We start from the raw sequence: 13,433 nt of genomic DNA on the forward strand, positions 1-13,433 counted from the left end.
AGCTTGATAAATTTGATAAAGCCTAAGAAAAACCGAGTATCCACTAGAGCCCTCTAGGTTGCTGATTTCAATTCTTCCATTGCTCTTGCTTGGGCAGATGGTTGGCTGTATTACCAGGTGCATGCCTGATGGCTTACAGAGGCAACTGGATTGAGAATCGCTTAACCAGCTGTTTTTTTTCCAACTTCAAAATCAGGACAACAGATGAGAATTCTAAGCTGGATAATCCAGAATCCCAATAGCACAAGAACCTAATTTGGAAACAAGCCATTTCATCTTAATGGGCTTAGTATAATTAATATTTATTGTATGTTTATTTGGATTCCATGGTGGCTCAGATGGTAAAGAGTTTGCTTGCAATGCAGGAGAACCAATTTTGATCCCTGGGTTGGGAAGATCCCCTGGAGAAGGAAATGGCAACCCACTTCAGTACTCTTGCCTGGAAAATCCCATGGACAGAGGAGCCTGGCAGGCTGTGGCCCATGATGTCGCAAAGAATTGGACATAACCGAGCAACCTTTATCTATACGACTGTTTCGTTTTAGGATCTTTGTGTCACATTGTGTCACATACAGGATTACATGGCATAACAATGTTTTATTAATCTGTTAAAAGGGATTTCTTGTAATTTTCTCTTCCTTTTTATTGCCATATATATTGCAAACCTCCTTCCTGTATGTAATAAAAGAACACTGTAGACGACCTTATGTGTTTGGTTGGTATTATATATTCTTGCCATTCTTAATCTTCCCATTTGCAGAAGGTGACTAATTTGAGAAGGCAAAATGTGCAATCAAGGCTTAAAAAAATGGTGATAATTACTCCTTTTCTGTAGGAGTAAAGCATTATCTATTCTGAAAATTGAGTGAAATTACACAACAGTCTCAGGGGACGAATGTGTCCTATTTATAAATCAAAAGTTGATAGGTAGGCCTTTAGCACATGCTTTGAATATTAATAAGTAAGGCTTAATGTCTGAGCATTAGGCTATTATTTTATGACCGCGTTTGCTAGAACAAGCAGACCTAGTCTTAAATGCACATCTATGAGACTCCAGGGATTGATAAAATGATTGGAAATAATGAAAATTCAAATGAGGCATGTTGTAGATAATAAAGGCCCCCATTCTTTCTCTCTTTGCAACCACACCCTTTGCCTTGTGACTGCAGTTTCTTCTGGCCTTTATGCAAGTTTGCCCACATGATTTGCTTTGATCAGTAGCATTTTAGGAGGTGTGGTGAAACTGAAGACTTGAAAAGTATTTGTTCATTTGGGCTTGTTCGACTATTTATCCCCTTGCTATGAAAAGAACAGGTCTTAGTTCTGTAATTCTGGGAGAATTACAGGGATCAGTGGAGTAGAGCAGACTCCTGAGAAGCCTGGCCTAGAGCAGCCAACTCTCAGATCCACAAGAACAAATGGTTGCTGTTTTCAACTGTTGAGCTTTTATGTGGTATATAAGGCAACCATAATATGATATTGGGCTTCCCAGGAGGCTCAGTGGTAAAAAAATCTGTGTGCCAGTGCAGGAACACAGGAGACTCCTGTTCAATCCCTGTGTTGGGAAGATCCCCTGAAGAAGGAAATGGCAACTCCCTCTAGTATTCTTGCCTGGAGAATCCCATGGACAGAGGAGCCTGGTGGGCTACAGTCCATAGAGTCACAAAGAGTTGGACTCAGCTTAGTGACTAAACCACCACCACCAATGTGATATTAGCTAAATAATATGGGGAATTGCAGACTCAACAAAAAGACCTTAGCTAATGTTAGTAAACAATAACCTGAGGGGATACAAGAGAGGGAAAAGAGATGGAGATTGAAAGTAAGAATAAGAGCGCGAGAGAAAGATAGGAGAGGGAAATAGAGCGGGAGACAGAGACAAACATTGACATTGGATCAATACATAATTCAGTGCAAGAGAACACAATGGTTCTGAGGTTAAAGTGAAAACACTGAGGAAACTCAAGGGCTTGGCACACGAGGAACGGAAACATGAATGCATCCAGAAAAAAGGTTCAAGCGGATATCAGGTCAAGGAAAATAACTGAACACCAATTTGTGAATGGCTTAGACAGTGGGAGTTACTGCAAGAAAATGTTCTCCGTCCTAAGGTTAATCTTCCCTTTCTCTGCCCTTGTCTCACTTCAGCCCCTGATACACTTGTTCTGCTGGCGTAGTTTGGTCCCCTACCCAACTCCAAGAGACATCTGGTCATGACTGGAGTTTTGACTGTCGTGACAAGATGGATCAGGGCTCCTGGCATATACAGTGTGTAGAGGCCAGCAATTCTGCTGAATACTCTACAGTGCACAAAGACACCTGCCAACAACAAAGAACTATTCTGTCCAAAATGTCTATAGTGACATGTTTGAGAAAGCTTGCTTTGGAGATAACTGGCGTGGCCTGGTCCTGAGAAATTCCAGAAGCTTAACCAAGAAAGAAGACCAAGCAAAGGTCAGATGATTTATTTTGGGGGGCCTTCCATGCACGAGACCCTTTATTAGACATTAGGGTTATAAGCATGAGAAAATTATTTTCCATAGTTTTCTAGGTCTTTTTGAAGATTTTGATCCTTGTTTAAGAGTGATAATGAGCCACTGAGGGATTTAAAGAAATGGTATGCTTATAATTGCATTTAAGATAGATGCCTCTGATTACCCAGTAGATAAAGATCGAGGGGCTCATGGGAGGATAAATCACCAGGAAAGGAAGGATTGATCCTGGAAATGGCCCATAATGCAATTCCCTGGTATTTCGCTCACAGATGAGGGAATTCATCTGAGGTGACTGAAGGAAAACTAGAAGCTGGGGAAGCGGCTGACGCATGTAAGCAAGTGGGTCGGAGCCTCCCAATAACAGGGGGGGCACTGGGCAGGGCTCTGGGTTGGTGTGGGTAAATGGAGTGGCAAAGCCTCTCTTACCCACAAGAGTGAGTGGAGAAGCTCTAACTAGTACTTCTTCCTTTTACCCTGCAGGTAGGTAATGGAATGGAGGGCCCTTCACGCCATTAGGTATCGTATTTTCCATACAGTCCTCAGGTCAGTTTACTTAAATAAACAGATATAGGAGCCTACTGTGTGCCTAAGGTAACAATCTATGTTCAGTGTCTGCTTTATTAGCAGTAGGACTGTGGTAAATTTATTTACTGACTCTCAGCCTCAGTTCTCTTCTGTAATATGAGAATAAAAATACTGCTGTATCACAGGGTTGTTTTGAGGATTAAACAATATTGTTCGTGTGAAAACAGTGTCTGGTAAACATTCTTATAATTGCTTGTCACCAGAGATAGAAAGATGAATACAAATGACCCCAAATCCCAGGGAATGTACAGAATGATAGATAGACAGTAAACATATAATTTCAATAATGAGATTAATACAATGATAGAACCGCATTCTATAGAATTGCAAAAGAAGCGCGTGTTTTACAGAGCTCTCCGTCTCCAGCCTGGGACGTATCTCTCTGCTTTGTGGCTATAACCCCTGGAATGTTCCAAAGGAAATGCAGGTGCCCTTATTTATTCTGTTGCCTGAGGGAGAAACTTGCATGTCATTCTAGTGCCTCAACCTCATTGCTGCCCAATCAATCACCAGGTTTGGCAGTTTCAACCTCCCTAGTATCTCTTACAGCCAGCTGCTTCTCTCCACCCTTGCTGTCATAAACTTTGTTCAGAACAGCTTCATTTTTTCCCCCTAGATTACTGCGCTTGCCTCCCAATTGATCTTCCTTCCTCTAGTATTGCTCCTTCTATCTTGCCTGCACTGCAGCCTGAGGGATCTTCCCAGAACACAGAGCTGATAGTATTATTTCCCTAACTAAAACTCTTCAATGGTCCCAGTTGTTTCCGCATAAAGTTCAGCCTCCTCTGGCAGCATGCAATGTTCTTTATACACGTGACTTCTCAGTCTACCTTCTGTGGCTGTCCTCTTTTCAGTAGACACTTCCTGATTCTGAACAGCATGGCAGTCTATGGACACGGCACTTCCTCTCTCACCTCTGTGTGCGTGCTCAGTCACTTCTGTTGTGTCTGACTCTGTGGGATGCTATGGATTGTAGCCGACCAGGCTTCTCTGTCCATGGGATTCTCCAGGCAAGAATACTGGAGTGGGTTGCCATGTCCTCCTCCAGGGGTTCTTCCTGACTCAGGGATTGAACCAGCATCTCTTGTGTCTCCTGCATTGGCAGGCGAGTTCTTTACCACTAGCCCATCTGGGAAACCTTGTCTCACATCTGGGTCTTTACATATATGCCTCTGACCTTTTTTTTCCTTCTTTGATAGAGAGTTAATGCAAGGCCTGGAAACCTGGGGGAACAAGCAAAATGCAGTGATTCACCCCACAGCATTCTCCTTTCTACAGAACATACGCGAGAGGCCATTTTCCTCCTCATGCTTTCCCTGCCATACACTCTTTTCCTTTTGTTGTGGTGTAGGGATCCAATTTCTTGAGTAAATATTTGAACTTTACCGTTGATAATAAATTTGAAGGTAAATATGGAAAGGCTACAAAATACAGAAATGTAGTTTATTAAATTCCTTTCAATTATAAGAAAAATATGAAGCATGCTTCACATCTGTATTTTTTATTTTGAAAATATTGTGCTAATAAATCCTGAAGTCACTGCATTGAAGGTATCAGCAAGACTGAAATCATGATATTTTTTTTCTGAAGGAGTAGAATATATAAATGCAAGTCATTCCTTATTGACCCACTCTTCATTTATCTCAAATATAGTACTTTTGCTTCTGTTTTCTAGGATAATTGCTGTGCATTGTATCATAGTTCTCCTTCACACTGGATTATTAGCCATCTCTATGGCATGCATATATGACTTCAACTGACTTATTGTAGGATGATTATTGGTTATTTTGGCTTTCTAAATTTTAAAGTGAAACTTCTGTCAAAACAAACCTTCTTTAGAGAGTATCTCAGCTTATATTCTTTACAAAATTTTCATGAACAGTTATGTTAAGAAGCTTGACCTTTATTTTTCTGGACTTAAGCCAATGGTCTGATTAAATTTTTTACATAAGGACCTTTGACAAAACAATATTAAATCACACTACTACTTAAACTTTTGATGAAGTGCTTAATTGAAAAAAAGTTAAAGCACCTGAAAATAAATGCTGAAACTCCTCTATGGGTCAGAAATCTAGTTAATGTGAATCAGAGAGTCCTTCCTCTAAAGGACAGTTATCCTTAAGTGGCTTAGCTAAGTAATAATCATGGGACTAATACACTGGTCTATAAAGAGAAGTTAATTGCATTTTCTCACCTTTAACTGAGCAGATACACATATAAAATCCAGCACTGTTTTCCCCCACTCCTAGGGTTCAAGGTTCAGGTATCTTAGATGAAAATTCTGTATAGCTCATATTTGGATGTGACCGTTGATGATAAGCATGATGTCCATACCATCATGCAGTTACTTGGACTAGCTTCCACAATTATGTGCAGTGCCATTATTATCCTTTGGGCATGCAAGAGAATACAAATCTAACAAAATTTAATAATCAGTCAGTTCAGTTGCTCAGTCATGTCTGACTCTTTGCAATACCGTGGACTCAGCATGCCAGGCTTCCCTGTCCATCACCAACTCCTGCAGCCTACTCAAACTCTGTCCATCAAGTCAGTGATGCCATCCAACCATCTCATCCTCTGTTATTCCCTTCATTTCCCACTTTCAATCTTTCCCAGGATTAGGGTCTTTTCCAATGAGTCAGTTCTTCGCATCAGGTGGCAAAATTATTGGTGTTTCAACTTCAGTATCAGCCCTTCCAATGAATATTCAGGACTGATTTCCTTTAGCATTGACTGGTTGGATCTCCTTGCAGTCCAAGGGATCCTCAAGAGTCTTCTCAAATACCACAGTTCAAAAGCATCAATTCTTCATCGCTCAGCTTTCTTTATAGTCCAATTCTCCCACCCATACATGACTACTGGAAAAATCATAGCTTCGACTAGATGGACCTTTGTTGGCAAAGTAATGTCTCTGCTTTTTAATATGCTGTCTAGGTTGGTCATAACTTTTCTTCCAAGGAGCAAGTGTCTTTTAATTTCATGGCTGCAGTCACCATCTACAGTGATTTTGGAGCCCCCCCCCCACCAAAAAATAATATAAAGTCTCTCACTATTTCCATTGTTTCCTCATCTATTTGCCATGAAGTGATGGGACCAGATGCTATGATCTTAGTTTTCTGAATGTTGAGTTTTAAGCCAACTTTTTCACTCTCATCTTTCACTTTCATCAGAGGCTCTTTAGTTCTTCTTTGCTTTTGCCATAAGGGTGGTGTCATCTGCATATCTGAAGTTATTGATGTTTCTCCCAGCAATTGAGTCCAACCTGTGCTTCATCCAGCCCAGGATTTCGCATGATTTACTCTGTATATAAGTTAAATAAGCAGGGTGACAGTATACAGCCTTGACATACTCCTTTCCTGATTTGGAACCAGTGTGTTATTCCATATCCAGTTCTAACTGTTGCTTCTTGACCTGCATACAGATTTCTCAGGAGGTGGGTCAGGTGGTCTGGCATTCCCATCATTGAAGAATTTTCCACAGTTTGTTGTGTTCCACATAGTTCAAGGCTTTGGCATAGTCAGTGAAGCTGAAGTAGAGGTTTTTCTGGAACTCTCTTGCTTTTTCTATGATCCAGTGGATGTTGACACATTGATCTTTGGTTCCTCTGCCTTTTCTAAATACAGCTTAAACATCTGGAAGTTCACAGTTCACATACTGTTGAAATCTGGCTTGGAGAATTTTGAGCATTTCTTTGCTAGCATGTGAGATGAGTGCAATTGTGCAGTAGTTTGAACATCCTTTCATTGGGATTGGAGTGAAAACTGACCTTTTCCAGTCCTGTGGCCACTGCTGAGTTTTCCAAATTTGCTGGCATATTGAGTGCAGCACTTTCACAGCATCATCTTTTAGGATATGAAATAGCTCAACTGGAATTCCATCACCTCCACTAGCTTTGTTCTTAGTGATGCTTCCTCAGGCCCACTTGACTTCACATTCCAGGATGTCTGGCTCTAGGTGAGTGATCACACCATCATGGTTATCTGGGTCATAAAAATCTTTTTTTGTATAGAAGTTATGTTTTAATAGTAATGTAACCTAGGTGGCTGAGGGAAGATTCACTTATGGTGGCACTGTCTAATGGCTTTGGGAGTCGGAGTACCTGGGGGCAAAGAGAAGGAAGCTCTCTGATCTGCAGATGGGAAGTAGGTATGTGTGGAGGGAAGGAAATGGTGGGCCTTTACAGTGGGTTTTATTTAGTGCTGAAACTAAATAAGGAAAACTCTTCTCTCTCATCTATGTAGTTTATGTTCTTCTATTTAACTGACCTAGGCCCTTTTCTTTATAAACAATATTCCTGACCTTATGTTAATAGTGAATTTGCCCCTTCTCATTCTGTATTACATTACCAAACTCATATACATTAGCTGACAGCAGATACTACTAGGCCCAAATGGCTTTTCTTTGCCTCGTATTTCTCTCCAGCTTTATAGAGGTATAGGGAAAATGTTCGTTTTCCCTGACACAATAAAAAGAAATGAAGAAGAAAGGCAAGGTATTACAGGAAGTTTGTCCTTCCCTGTGAAGCTTGCCTTCACCTTCCACTGCCCCTGGCTGCATGAACTACTCTTTCATTTGTGTTTACCATTATGACTTCAAACAATTTGTTGTAATTATCACAATGACTACTGTATATTGCTAATTTTTCTTATTTTACTAATGTCTGTAAGGTCAGTGCTTGGAAATAGCACTTGGAATTTATTAGATACTCAATTTTTAAAAAATTGAACATCCAAATTATCTCTGGTACTAGAAATATTATTGACATTCAATAACTAATTTTTAAAATAATAACAATAACAACAACTAATATTTTTTTAGCACTTACTATGTGATAGGCACTGTGCTAAATCCTTTATATGGATTTTCTCATTTAAATATCATTGATAGCCTTCTGGATTTGGGTACCAATATTCTATCCCTAAAAACATGGAGAGGTAAAGATACTTCTCCCAGGTAACATACAACTTGTTAGTGGTTGGGATTAGAGCTTCACTGCCCATACTCTCTTAATCTCTGCAGCAACAAATGGGAATGGGTATAAATAATTGTAATACTATGATTAATTGAATGATAGATCTATATATTTGGCCCCATTGTGGCAGAGAGGATAAATGACCGGATTTCTCGAACAGTCAGGGAAAATTTCCCAGAAAGTGCAAAAGATATTGGCAGACATGTGCAATGATGAGAATATTTGGCCTAGTTTTCTTTATGGTGTTGCCACCGAGTTTTAGTAAATTAGGCAGACCTCCTGCAAAATATCACTTGTTTCTATTTCCTCTTCTATAAAAGAAGGATTGAATTAAATGACATCTTAAATATTGCAATTCAAAAGAAATTCTTTCACTGGAGTGTGTGCCTTGCACACAATGTAAACTCTATAAGCATCTACTGAATTGAATTATTTTGAAACAGAGAGAATACACCCAGTGGATGGAATTGCTGAAGCTAAAACCATTATCTAATATACTTTCATTATCTTATATAGTGAACCACAGCTTAGATAACTTTCATTTCCCTGTGAATGCTCTGCTTGACCAGAAATTCAGTATATCCAGTTCACCAATCCCCAAACACCCCAAAATCAATTTTGGACTCTCTACCTACTTTATCATTCCTTCTCATCCCAAATAAGGTTGACTGTGTGGCTTCAGTCAGTCAAATATTTTCTATTTTTCTATCCCTTGTTCCTTATACTTTAATTTGTAAAATCTGTCTTCTGCTTGATTTTGCAGTTCTCTGAAAGAAGACTATATATTTTCATGAAGTGTTAATTAAGGTTTTTTTGTATTACCTAAATTGTTTTCTTCATAAATTTGTAACAGGTTTTGGTAACAAGGAATGAGATCTGAAGCTGATTGCTAATGGCCTATGGGACAAGGAGACACTCAGATCAGGTATCCACTGAACCCTTCCAGTTCACAGAGGCTCTCAGCATTACCAAGGGCCATGGGTAAGTCACTCTTAGATTTGAGCTCCACTCCCTTGCATGCAGCTCTCCAATCCAAAAATTCAGTATTAAAATGTTATTATTATTTTATGTATTACTGCTTCTAGAAAGTTTCCAGAGTAGTTTTATTAGGGGTCAACAACAGGTAGCAGTTGTTAGGGAACTCAATAAACATCAAGGTAAGTTTACAGTGTAAACCACTAGGGGACTTAGGAAAATAAACTGACAAGAAATTTGTACTTTTTTGACTCTTGAAATAAAAATCTAAGTAGGCATAAAGCATAAGTCAGGCTATTAGAACATATGCCACTACAAAGAAATCATCTCATGAAAGAGGAAAAGATTTATGGTTAATGGGAATCTTGGAAGTCAAAGCTGCAAAATTGGTGGGCATGAATCAAATACTTGAGTGGTGTTCTCTTATGTTAAGCTAAGTTGGTCACGGAGTTGGTTAGATTGACATTAGGTCACCTGCCAACCTCAAGAAAATTTCCATGCAAGGAAGTACTCTGTAAAACACCACAAAATCCTAAATCTATCAGCACACCCCTTTTAGGAATTAATTTGATTCCAAGAAACTCAAGGCTTAGCTTAAAAAAAAAAAAGGATCCTCAACTTTCAAAGAACTGTGTGTGCCACCTTATGCATAATTATTTATTTTTTGTCTAAGATCTGTGGTCCCAGAAACTGTAATATCTATAAATATGGTAAAATATTATTAAGACAACCTAGAATTACAATGGCCATTATAGGGAACATTTCAGTTAGACAAGATTGTTCATTTAAGAAGTGTACTTGAGGACTTCCCTGGTGGCTCAGTGGATAAGAAACCATCTACCAGTACAGAGAACGTGGGTTCAATTCCTGGTCCAGGAAGATGGCATATGCCTCAGAGCAACTATGCCCTGCAGCAAAACTGCTGAAGCCTGCACACCTGGAGCCCATGCTTCACAACAACAGGAGCCAATGCAATGAGAAGACTGAGCACTGCAACAGTGAGTGGCCCCTGCTTGCTGCAACTAGAGACAGCCTCTGCACAGCAAAAAAGACCCAGTGCAACCAACATTTTAAAGAATTAATTGATTAAAAAAGAAGTGTACTTGAAAGCAAGAGTTCCCAAATCAACAAACAGAATGGGATAACTATTTTAATATTCTAAAATATGATAGCCACTAGCCAGATATGGATATTTAATTTTTAAAAATTAAATACAATTTAGTTTTAAAATTAAGGTTTAGTTTTTTAAATTAAATTTTAATTTTTAAAACTAAATAAAATTTCATTTTTAAAATTAAATAAATTTACATTTAAATTCAGTTTCTCAGCATATTTACAATGCTTTTTTTCATCACTTATGTCTAGTTGCTATTGTACTTGGTGTTTCCATCATTATGGAAGGTTCTCTTGTGCAGCCCTATTTTGGTTGACATCTTGATCTTGGTCTTTAAGACCTTGCGACTACTAACAAGATGAAGTGTAGAGAGACCAGTCTGAGAGTCAGGGAAGTGAACTTCATTTACATGAGGCTTCAGCTGTCCACTCAAAGACTTCCAGAAAGGGTTTCTATCATGAAGGAGGAGAAATCCATAGGACGGTCTTAGTGCGGAACATTCCAAAGAAGAAACTATATGACAAAATAAATTATTCCATTTGGAAGAAAAAAGGATTTTCACTGTTTTTGTTTGTGTCATCAACCATCTAGTGGCTAAAATAGTGTTTTAATCAGATTTTTGACTTGGGGGTGGATGGCATTTTAGGTGATGCTGGTATGATGTGAGCTTCTGAGACTAATGGGATAAACTGAGAGTCCAGGTGGGAAAGGCTTAACACCTTTATTCTTGATATATGCTGTGTGCTTATTTAATATCTAGTTCTCTCACTAAAGTGAAAGCTCCATCCTGACACAGAATGTCAGTTACATTCACCTTTGATCCTCAGAACATAGCAAGATGTCTAGTGTTTAGAATGAATGAATACTATTTTGGAAGTGGTTTATTCTCATTATTTGATACTATATTACTCTGTCTCAAGTTAATGAAATTTGATTTATTAAATAAATAACATAAATCATGTTAGCTCCTATAACTTTTGTTCTGCTTTCCAATTTTTCACTTCTCAAATGTACATATCCTAGAATTCTGTGTGTGTTTTTAAACTGACCTAGAGGTTCTTTCACTGAACCCAAGTTGATTCATACTTGGGCTTCAGGCACATATGTGTATGTGCTTATATATATATTTTTGGTGAATGGATTCTTAGATTTCATTAAATGTTCTAGTAAGTCACTAATTATCCCTCTTCCCAATATTATTAACAATTATATTAGTGAGTGCTGTACATATTTTATGATATAACTGAAATGTTACTTTTCAGTTCTGTAGCATAGTGAAGGATAAAGAGTGATTAATTGTGATCTAAGAAAACTGGATTTAGTTGCCTTGTTAAAGTCCTTAGTCTGACTGAGTCCCATATTATTATCATTAAAAAAAAAAACACGATGAAAGATGACCTCTATGGGCCCTGGTACCTTGAGTTGTACTATGTTTTACATCCTGAGTCACTGGTTTCCCAATAAGCTTGTGGAACCTTGTGTTTGATAATTTGAAGTAAGTTTCCACTATTAACTGAAGTTCAACTTACAGTTCTTTACTAGCCATAGACTATTATTCAGTGCATTTAAGAAAGTTATGTTGTCAAGTATTATTTCTGTAGGCATTTTTTATTTCTCCTATTTACCCAACTAAAGAGATACTTTTTCTATGATATCCTGGTTGTCCCACAGCAATTTGAATTTTCAATCTTTTTTCCATGGAACTGGGCTTTGTGTAAAGTGTTGAGAATGTGTTGCAGTGACAAGAGTCCCAAAGATTCCTATGGGGTTTGTGAGGTCAAAACTATCTTTATAATACTACTAAAATCTTATATACTTCTTTTCATTCTCATTCTCTTGTGAATATATGATACAGTTGGATGTAACAACTGATAAATATGGAAGCATATGTAAGGATCCATCTGTCTTTTTTTAAGCCAGCTGTTGAAGATGTCTGCAAAAATAGAAGCCAGTGCATTCTCTGACTAAATTGTTTTTGTGAACACATAATTAATTTTTCATAAAAATATGTAATTTATATTGATATGCGATGGATTTATTATTGTTGTAATAAATTAATAAATAATTTAAAATAATATATTTTAATTTTAAACACAGTAGATATCCATAGATATAACTCGCAATAAGCAAAAGTTCTTTGGGATTCTCTTTTTTTTTTTTCCAAATACTTTGTGCATTTATTATGAACATGTGTACCATTCCGTGTCAAACTTTTATATACAGGTAGGTGGCGTAGGTGACTGAAGGTTGGTGCTATTTAAACAACTCCCAAGATAGTTCTTTTTGTGTACTCCAATTTTTTTTTTTACTTGAAAACTTACTTTATTATAATTATGATTACTTATAAGTTCTACAAATGAAAGCAAATTCCAAACCCAAGGGAACAGATACCAGACTCTTGCTAACCATTTGTTTTTTTTTTTTTTCATATGGTAATTCTAAGTTTAATTTTTTGAGGCCCTAAAATACCACTTTTCGCAGTGTCTGCACCTTGTTAATGTTACATTTCCACCAACAGTGCATATGTGTTCCACTTTCTCTACAGTCTTACCAACACTTGTTATTTTCTTTTTTTTTTAATTAATTTATTTATTTTTAATTTTTACTTTACAATTCTGTATTGGTTTTGGCATAGATTGACATGAATCCACCACAGGTGTACATGCGTTCCCAAACATGAGCCCCCCTCCCACCCCCCTCCCCACAACATCTCTCTGGGTCATCCCCGCGCGTCAGCCCCAAGCGTGTCATATCCTGCATCAGACATAGACTGGCATTTCGATTCTTACATGATATTATACATGTTTCAATGCCATTCTCCCAAATCATCACACCCTCTCCCTCTCCCTCTGAGTCCAAAAGTCCGCTATACACATCTGTGTCTTTTTTGCTGTCCTGCACACAGGGTCATCATTGCCATCTTCCTAAATTCCATATATATGTGTTAGTATACTGTATTGGTGTTTTTCTTTCTGGCTCACTTCACTCTGTATAATCGGCTCCAGTTTCATCCATCTCAGCAGAACTGATTCAAATGTATTCTTTTTAATGGCTGAGTAATATTCCATTGTGTATATGTACCACAGCTTTCTTATCCATTCATCTACTGATGGACATCTAGGTTGTTTCCATGTCCTGGCTATTATAAACAGTGCTGCAATGAACATTGGGGTACATGTGTCTCTTTCAATTCTGGTTTCCTCTGTGTGTATGCCCAACAGTGGGATTGCTGGGTCGTAAGGCAGTTCTATTTGCAATTTTTTAAGGAATCTCCACACTGTTCTCCATAGTG

This window comes from Oryx dammah, unplaced genomic scaffold, assembly GCF_014754425.2.
Source record: "Oryx dammah isolate SB20612 unplaced genomic scaffold, SCBI_Odam_1.1 HiC_scaffold_3, whole genome shotgun sequence".
Lineage (NCBI taxonomy): Eukaryota > Metazoa > Chordata > Mammalia > Artiodactyla > Bovidae > Oryx > Oryx dammah.